Source organism: Lolium rigidum, chromosome 4 (assembly GCF_022539505.1).
Source record: "Lolium rigidum isolate FL_2022 chromosome 4, APGP_CSIRO_Lrig_0.1, whole genome shotgun sequence".
In the NCBI taxonomy this organism is placed as follows: Eukaryota; Viridiplantae; Streptophyta; class Magnoliopsida; order Poales; family Poaceae; genus Lolium; species Lolium rigidum.
In genome coordinates, this window is record NC_061511.1 from 154,135,509 (window position 1) to 154,145,958 (window position 10,450).

A 10,450-nucleotide genomic window follows, 5' to 3' on the forward strand; every position below is an offset into this window, starting at 1 on the left:
TGGCTTTTGTGAGAGTATTGTGGAAGTATTCATGGATGATTTTTCCGTCTACGGGAATTCTTTTGATAGTTGCTTGCGAAACCTTGATAAAGTTTTGCGAGAGATGTGAAGAAACTAACCTTGTTCTTAATTGGGAGAAATGCCACTTTATGGTTAATGAAGGAATTGTATTGGGACATAAAATTTCCGAGAGAGGTATTGAAGTTGATAGAGCTAAAGTTGAAGCCATTGAGAAGATGCCCTATCCAAGGGATGTTAAAGGTATTCGTAGTGTTCTTGGTCATGTTGGGTTTTATAGGAGATTTATTAAAGATTTCTCCAAGATTTCAAAGCCTCTTACTAATCTTCTTCAAAAAGATGTACCTTTTGTTTTTGATGATGATTGTAAGGAAGCTTTTGAAACTCTAAAGAAAGCCTTAACAAGCTGCTCCTATAGTTGAACCTCCTGATTGGAATTTACCATTTGAAATTATGTGTGATGCTAGTGATTTTGCTTGTAGGCGCTGTTCTTGGACAGCGAGTAGATAAAAAATTAAATGTTATTCATTATGCTAGCAAGACTCTTGATGCTTGCTCAAAGAAATTATGCTACTACTGAAAAAGAATTGTTAGTTGTAGTCTTTGCTTGTGATAAATTTAGATCTTATATTGTTGATTCAAAAGTTACAATTCATACTGATCATGCTTGCAATTAGATACCTTATGACAAAGAAAGATGCTAAGCCGAGGCTTATTAGATGGGTACTTCTTTTGCAAGAATTTGATTTACATATTGTAGATAGGAAAGGTGCTTGATAATCCTGTTGCTTGATAATTTGTCTAGATTGGAAAATATTGCTTATGATCCTGTTCCTGTTAATGATAGTTTTCCAAATGAACAATTGGCTGTAATAAAGGTGAGCTCGCGAGACAGTCCTTGGTATGCTGATTATGCTAACTTTATTGTTTCCAAGTACTTGCCTCCAACCTTTTCAGCTCAGCGAGAGGAGGAAATTCTTTTATGACTTGAGGCATTATTTCGGGATGACCCACACTTATATAAAGAAGGAGTGGATGGTATTATGCGAAGGTGTGTTCCCGAATATGAACAACAAGAGATATTGAGTAAATGTCATGGCAGTGCTTATGGAGGACATCACGCCGGAGATAGAACCGCGCAAAGGTTCTACAATCAGGTTTTTATTGGCCAACTCTCTTCAAAGATGCAAGGAAGTTTATTTTATCTTGTGATGAATGTCAAAGGGTTGGTAATATCTCCGGACGCAATGAAATGCCTATGAATTATACTCTTGTTATTGAACCGTTTGATTGTTGGGGATTTGACTTCATGGGACCTTTTCCCTCTTCAAAAGGTAACACTCATATACTTGTTGCTGTTGATTATGTTACTAAATGGGTGGAAGCCATACCTACAAAAAGTGTTGATGGTGAGACCTCTTTAAAAATGCTTTTAGATGTTATTTTTCCTAGATTTGGAGTACCTAGATATATTATGACTGATGGAGGTTCTCATTTTATTCATGGAGGTTTTAGAAAAACTCTTGCTAAGTATGGTATTAATCATAGAATTGCTTCCGCTTATCACCCTCAAAGTAGTGGTCAAGTAGAACTATCAAATAGAGAAATTAAATCTATCTTGCGAGAAAACCGTTAATAAATCTAGAAAGAATTGGGCTAGTAAATTGAAAGACGCACTATGGGCTTATAGAGCTGCTTATAAAAACCCCATGGGAATGTCACCTTATAAAATGGTTTACGGAAAAGCTTGTCATTTACCTTTAGAACTAGAACACAAAGCTTATCGGGCTGTTAGAGAATTAAATAAAGATCCTAAACTTGCCGGTGATAAGAGGTTGCTACAATTAAGTTCTCTAGATGAATGGAGAAGTGAAGCTTATGAAAATGCTAAACTCTTTAAAGAAAAAGTTAAAAAATGGCATGATAGAAGGATCATCAAAAGAGAGTTTAATATTGGGGATAAAGTCCTATTGTATCGGTCTCGTCTCGGATTCTTTGCGGGGAAATTACTCTCGAAATGGGAAGGACCATATGTTGTTGAGGAGGTGTATCGTTCGGGAGCAATTAAAATTAGCTCTCTCCAAGGCAATGCTACGCAAGTGGTGAATGGACAAAGACTCAAGCATTATATCTCGGGTGATTCTTATAATGTTGATGTTGATATTATTCGAGTGGAAACACCGGAGGCTTTCATCAAAGGACAAATTGACGAGTCCGCAGAACTCGACTTTGAATAGGTAACGATGCTCGGTAATGAAAAGTTCGCGATTTACTTTCCGAACATTATTTTTGTTGTTTTTAGAAAATGTGAAAAAATACGAGTTTGAAACGGAGTGGAAAGGACGCACGAGGGCGTGCCACCATAGGCCGGCGCGGCCTGGGCCGCGCCGACCTATGGTCTGGCCGCCTCGTCGCCCCTTTCCGACTCTGGTTCGATCTGGTACTTTCCGTTTGTTCTGAAAATTTTTATTATAAAATCCCCCGGACCCCTGGAGGTCCGTATATCGTTTTCTCGACGTGTTTTGTTTCGAGCTGTTTCTGCCGGGATTTGTTTTAGATCTAGAGCCATCATGTCTTCATCGGGAACTCCGAAGGACAGCTCCTGCAAGGATGTTGGCAACTTGTACATGGAGGAGCTGAGGATGCACCCAAAGGAGTTGATGCTCGTCGAGGGAAAACTGCAGATCAAAGATGTTCGGGGTCCCAAAGGAGAAGGAAGCTTGGAAGACAGGATGGAGAAGCTAGAACAAGAGGTCTTCAATTACAAGAAGATGGCCGAGCGTGAAGTGGATATCTTTCACAAGATTGTGTCCGAACTCATTGCTTGAACACGAGAAGGAAGCTGCAAAGCTATGGGGCGACATCCTCTCACTTCACGACACCACCAACAAACTCCAAGCTCAACTCTATGACATTCATAATCAGAAGCTGTGAGTATGAAAACAGGTTTAAACATATAAGCCGTCTTTGCTAGTTTCAGGATTCCCGAGACCAAGATGTCATTTGTTGATGGAGAGCCTCTATCTTGGAAGTCGGAGGACGGGAATTCATCACCACCATCGCCAAAGGAGTAATCCATCATCGGTATTGGCATCCCCTTGGTTTGTTCCAAGCTTGGGGGAGTGCCGCGGTATCACATTATCATTACCTTTTACTTTTTACTATCAAGTAGTGTCATATCATGAGTAGGGAAGTTATCGTATGAGATGGGTTGCAGTGTGGAAGTATCTCTCCTTTAGTTTGTCTATGTATCCCTTGGTGTGAGTTATCGTTATGGAATATTAATGAGAAGTCTTATCATTTACATATTGCACACCTTATTTTAGTTTGCAATTTCTACTATATGATTGATCTTGATTTTAGTATTGGTACCACTTTGGGAGCATTAAGTAAATCTATTTGGTTTTGGCAAACTTAGCAATGGTCAATAGCAACAACACTTTGAGTTTAAGAAGAATAGAGGAAATACATGTAGAAGATATTATTATCTTTCTTATCGGTTCTTAGCTTAGTATTCTAAAGTTAAAACTGTTTGTGCTTACAAGTAAGATGCATGATTGTTTCTATCACATGTATATTTGTTTGTTTCCCTCAACTCCTATGCTTGCTATTTAACCTTGCTAGCCAAAGACACGTACTGAGAGGGAATACTTCTCGTGCATCCAAACCTGAACCCAAACCTATGCCATTTGTGTCCACCATATCTACCTACTGCATGGTATTGTCTGCCATTCCAAGTAAATACTTCATGTGCTACCTTTAAACAATTCAAAACTTATTACTTCTTATTTGTGTCAATGTTTTATAGCTCATGAGGAAGTATGTGGTGTTTTATCTTTCGGTCTTGTTAGGCAGCCTCCACTAATGGACTAGTGGCTTCATCCACTTATCCTATAATTTTGCAATAAGAGCGGCAACGGGGTTCCCAGCCCCAATTAATCAACTTTCATTAATAATTCTCTTCACATGTTTTGCCCTGATTCATCGGTAAGCAACTTAATTTTGCAATAGACACTCCTCCATGGTATGAGATTGTTGGAAGGCACCCGAGGATTCGGTTAGCCATGGCTTGTGTAAGCAAAGGTTGGGGGAGTGTCATCCTTAAATAAACTAAAATACATGTGTAAACAAAAGAGAAGAGGGATGATCTACCTTGCTTGGTAGAGATAACGTCCTTCATGGGAGCCGCTCTTTGGAGGTTTGTTTGGCAAGGGGGTTAGAGTACCCGCTACCAGTCGTTGACAACAACAAACACCTCTCAAAACTTTACTTTTATTCTCTTTATATGATTTCAAAACTGAAAAAGCTCTAGCACATGATTTAATCCATGCTTCCCTCTGCGAAGGGCCTGTCTTTTACTTTATGTTGAGTCAGTAAACCTATTTCCCTCCATCTCAAGCAAGCATTTGAGTTGTTGTGATCAAACTATTATATTGTGATTTGCTTCATCATGTCTTTACTCTTTCTTGTTTAGTACAAGTTTTACCTTGAATGAATATAGCTTTGAAAGTCATCAATGATTAATATGATTGAGTATGCAAGTTTACCATAAGTTTTAATATGAGAGCGCTGCTCAATAGATGAATATAATCTGTTAAATGTTCTCTGACCAAGAACAAAGTTTGCCATCACCAATTATGATTCCTTATGCACCTTTATTTGTGATTACCTTATACTTGTTTCAAGTTGAGTTATATGAGGAAGTTGTTTACTATAATGTCTTGTGTGAATGAATATGATGCTTCTTGTCCGTATTTTATTTATCGACTCTTCACTCCATAAACATGTGGTCCTGTTTACCGAGTTCGGTTTCGCTTGGGGACAAGCGAAGTCTAAGCTTGGGGGAGTTGATACGTCCAATTTGCATCACTATTTTATATCATAATTTGCTGTTATTCATTGATATATTTCATATTGGGACACAATACTTATGTTATTTCATCTATTTTGCATGTTTCATGATTATTTGGAGATCGAGCACCGGAGCCGGGATTCTGCTGGAAAAAGCACCGTCAGGATGCAATATTTCGGAAGATCAACTGTGGAAGGAAGTTTTACCAAAAATCCTATTTTTCCAGATGACGGAGGAAGCCAGAAGGGGGAGCCAGCTGGACCCAGGGTGGGCCCACACCATAGGGTGGCGCGGCCCATGGCCTGGCCGCGCCACCATGTGGTGTGGAGCCCCCTCGGCCTCTTTCGCCTCCTTTTCTTCGCGAAACCCTTCGTCCCGAAGACCTAAGCCACAGAGGAATCCTCACGAAGGGTTACGGCCGCCTCGCGGGGCGGAGAACACCGGAGAGAAAAGAGCTCTCCGGCGGGCAGGAATCCGCCGGGGAAATTCCCTCCCGGAGGGGAAATCGACGCCATCGTCACCGCCATCGAGCTGGACATCATCTCCATCACCATCATCATCATCTCCACCATCATCACCGCCATCTCCACCGCTGGACATCGTCACCGCTGTAGCAATTTGGGTTTGATCTTGATTGTTTGATAGGGGAAACTCTCCCGATACTGATTTCTACTTGTTGTTGATGCTATTGAGTGAAACCATTGAACCAAGGTCTATGTTCAGATTGTTATTCATCATCATATCACCTCTGATCATGTTCCATATGATGTCTCGTGAGTAGTTCGTTTAGTTCTTGAGGACATGGGTGAAGTCTAATTGTTAGTAGTGAACTATGGTTGAGTAATATTCAATGTTATGATATTTAAGTTGTGGTGTTATTCTTCTAGTGGTGTCGTGTGAACGTCGACTACACGACACTTCACCATTTATGGGCCTAGGGGAATGCATCTTGTACTCGTTTGCCAATTGCGGGGTTGCCGGAGTGACGAAACCTAAACCCCCGTTGGTATATCGATGCGGGAGGGATCGCAGGATCTCGAGTTTAAGGCTGTGGTTAGATTTATCTTAATTACTTTCTTGTAGTTGCGGATGCTTGCAAGGGGTATAATCACAAGTATGTATTAGTCCTAGGAAGGGCGGTACATTAGCATAGGTTCACCCACACAACACTTATCAAAACAATGAAGATTAATCAACTGTATGTAGCGAAAGCACTAGACTAAAATCCCGTGTGTCCTCGAGAACGTTTGGTCATTATAAGTAAACAAACCGGCTTGTCCTTTGTGCTAAAAAGGATTGGGCCACTCGCTGCAATTATTTCTCTCGCATTTTACTTACTCGTACTTTATTCATCCGTTACATCAAAACCCCCGAATACTTGTTTGTGAGCATTTACAGTGAATCCTTCATCAAAACTGCTTGTCAACACCTTCTGCTCCTCGTTGGGATCGACATTCTTACTTATCGAAGATACTACGATACACCCCCTATACTTGTGGGTCATCAACGTTCGACGAAACCAGAGAAAACCTTCCAGAGCCGCCGCCATCGCGAAGCCAAGATCTGGGGGACAGGAGTCTCTGTTCCGGCACGCCGCCGGGACGGGGAAGTGCCCCCGGAAGGCTCCTCCATCGACACCACCGCCATCTCCATCAACGCTGCTGTCTCCCATGAGGAGGGAGTAGTTCTCCATCGAGGCTCGGGGCTGTACCGGTTGATACGTCTCCGACGTATCGATAATTTCTTATGTTCCATGCCACATTATTGATGATATCTACATGTTTTATGCATACTTTATATCATATTTATGCGTTTTCCGGAACTAACCTATTGACGAGATGCCGAAGGGCCAGTTCCTGTTTTCTGCTGTTTTTGGTTCCAGAAATCCTAGTAAGGAAATATTCTCGGAATCGGACGAAATCAAGGCCCGACATCCTATTTTTCCACGAAGCTTCCGGAACACCCGAGAGTCGCCATAGGGGGGCCACCGGGCCCCCGGATGACAGGCGGCGCGGCCTAGGGGGGCGCCCCCTAGTGTGTCACCGCCTCGTCGCCTCTCCGACTCCGCCTCTTCGCCTATAAAAAGGTCCCTGACCTAAAACTTCGATACGGAAGAGCCACGGTACGAGAAATCTTCCAAAGCCGCCGCCATCGCGAAGCCAAGATCTGGGGGACAGGAGTCTCTGTGCCGGCACGCCGCCGGGACGGGGAAGTGCCCCCGGAAGGCTTCTCCATCAACACCACCGCCATCTTCATCAACGCTGCTGTCTCCCATGAGGAGGGAGTAGTTCTCCATCGAGGCTCGGGGCTGTACCGGTAGCTATGTGGTTTATCTCTCTCCTATGTACTTCAATACAATAATCTCATGAGCTGCCTTACATGATTGAGATTCATATGATGATGCTTGTAATCTAGATGTCATTATGCTAGTCAAGTGGGTTTTACTTATGTGATCTCCGGAGACTCCTTGTCCCACGTGTGTAAAGGTGACACAGTGTGCACCGTGTGGGTCTCTTAGGCTATATTTCACGAGAATACTTATTCACCTGTTATGAATGGCATAGTGAAGTGCTTATTTATATCTCTTTATGATTGCAATGTGTTTTGTATCACAATTTATCCGTGTGCTACTCTAGTGATGTTATTAAAGTAGTTTATTCCTCCCGCACGGTGTAATGGTGACGAGTGTGTGCATCGTGTAGTACTTGGCGTAGGCTATGATTGTGATCTCTTGTAGATTATGAAGTTAACTATTGCTATGATGGTATTGATGTGATCTATGCCTCCTTTCGTAGTGTGAAGGTGACAGTGTGCATGCTATGTTAGTACTTGGTTTGGTTATGTTGATCTGTCATGCACTCTAAGGTTATTTAAACATGAACATTGAATATTGTGGAGCTTGTTAACTCCGGCATTGAGGGTTCGTGTAATCCTACACAGTTAGTGGTGTTCATCATCCAACAAGAGGGTGTAGAGTCTAGCAACTATCTATTTATTCTGTTATGTGATCAATGTTGAGAGTGTCCACTAGTGAATGTATGATCCCTAGGCCTTGTTCCTAAATATCGCTATCGCTGCTTGTTTATTGTTTTACTCGCATCTTTACTTCCTGCAATATTACTACCATCAACTACACGCCAGCCAAGCACTTTTCCGGTGCCGTTACTACTCGCTCATATATATTCATACCACCCGTATTTCACTATCTCTTCGCCGAACTAGTGCACCTATTAGGTGTGTTGGGGACACAAGAGACTTCTTGCTTTGTGGTTGCGGGGTTGCATGAGAGGGATATCTTTGACCTCTTCCTCCCCGAGTTCGATAAACCTTGGGTGATCCACTTAAGGGAAACTTGCTGTTGTTCTACAAACCTCTGCTCTTGGAGGCCCAACACTGTCTACAAGAATAGAATCACCCGTAGACATCAAGCACTTTTCTGGCGCCGTTGCCGGGGAGGAAAGGTAAACGGCACACACACACACCGGACCCCGGCAACTAGCCACTTTTCTGGCGCCGTTGCCGGGGAGGAAAGGTAAAAGGCACTCATACTCCGGTCTCAGGTAAAGTACTTTTCTGTTGCCGTTGTGTCTGAGCTCGAAGCTATTTCCTTTAGATCCTGCAATTGCATCTTTTTGTTTCTTGTTTACACTAGTAAGGCATATTGGACAACAATGAGCTTCTTATTCTATTTCCTGATTTAATACATGGATGGTTTGATGCGAAAATTAAAAAACCCATGGAACATATTAGCATGAATACTTTGAATACCATTGTTGCTAATGATATAGAAAGTTCTAAGCTTGGGGAAGCTGGTTTTGATGAGCATGATCTTTTTAGTCCCCCAAGCATTGAGGAGAAAATTTTCTTTGATGATACTTTGCCTCCTATTTATGATGATTATAATGATAGTGGTCTTTTGGTGCCACCTACTATGGAGAGTAAATTTGATTATGATTATACTATGGCTCCTACACTTGATGATGAGAATAATAATGATAGCTACTTTGTTGAATTTGCTCCCACTACAACTAATAAAATTGATTATGCTTATGTGGAGAGTAATAATTTTATGCATGAGACTCATGATAAGAATGCTTTATGTGATAGTTATATTGTTGAGTTTGCTCATGTTGCTACCGAAAGTTATTATGAGAGAGGAAAATATGGTTGTAGAAATTTTCATGTTACTAAAATGCCTCTCTATGTGCTGAAATTTTTGAAGCTACACTTGTTCTATCTTCCTATGCTTGTTACTTTGCTCCTCATGAACTTGTTTATTTACAAGATTCCTTTTCATAGGAAGCATGTTAGGCTTAAATGTGTTTTGAATTTGCCTATTGATGCTCTCTTTTGCTTCAAATACTATCTCTTGCGAGTGCATCATTAAAGCTCGCTGAGCCCATCTTAATGGCTATAAAGAAAGAACTTCTTGGGAGATAACCCATGTGTTTATTTTGCTACAGTACTTTTATTTTGTATTTGAGTCTTGGAAGTTGTTACTACTGTAGCAACCTCTCCTTATCTTATTTTTATCGCATTGTTGTGCCAAGTAAAGTCTTTGATAGTAAGGTTCATACTAGATTTGGATTACTTGCGAGAAGCAGATTTTTTGCTGTCACGAATCTGGGCCTAATTCTCTGTAGGTAACTCAGAAAATTATGACAATTTACGTGAGTGATCCACAGATATGTACGCAACTTTCATTAAATTTGATCATTTTCATCTAAGCAAGTCTGGTGCCTCAATAAAATTCGTCTTTACGGACTGTTCTGTTTTGACAGATTCTGCCTTTTATTTCGCATTGCCTCTTTCGCTGTGTTGGATGGATTTCTTTGTTCCATTACCTTCCAGTAGCTTTGGGCAATGTCCGAAGTGTTAAGAATGATTGTGTCACCTCTGAACATGTGAATTTTTGATTATGCACTAACCCTCTAATGAGTTTGTTTCGAGTTTGGTGTGGAGGAAGTTTTCAAGGGTCAAGAGAGGAGGATGATATACTATGATCAAGAAGAGTGAAGAGTCTAAGCTTGGGGATTCCCCGGTGGTTCATCCCTGCATATTTTAAGAAGACTCAAGCGTCTAAGCTTGGGGATGCCCAAGGCATCCCCTTCTTCATCGACACCTTATCAGGTTTCTTCTCTTGAAACTATATTTTTATTCGGTCACATCTTATGTACTTTACTTGGAGCGTCTGTGTGCTTTTATTTTTGTTTTGTTATTTTCATTCTCTGAATAAATACATGCTTGTGTGGGAGAGAGACACGCTCCGCTGGTTCATATGAACACATGTGTTCTTAGCTTTTATTTTTCATGGCGAAGGTTGAAACTGCTTCGTTAATTGTTATATGGTTGGAAACGGAAAATACTACATGTAGTAATTGGTAGAATTTCTTGAATAATTTGATACTTGGCAATTGTTGTGCTCATGTTTAAGCTCTTGCATCATATACTTTGCACCCATTAATGAAGAAATACATAGAGCTTGCTAAAATTTGGTTTGCATAATTGGTCTCTCTAAGGTCTAGATAATTTCTAGTATTGAGTTTGAACAACAGGAGAAGCGTTAGCAGAACCATAATG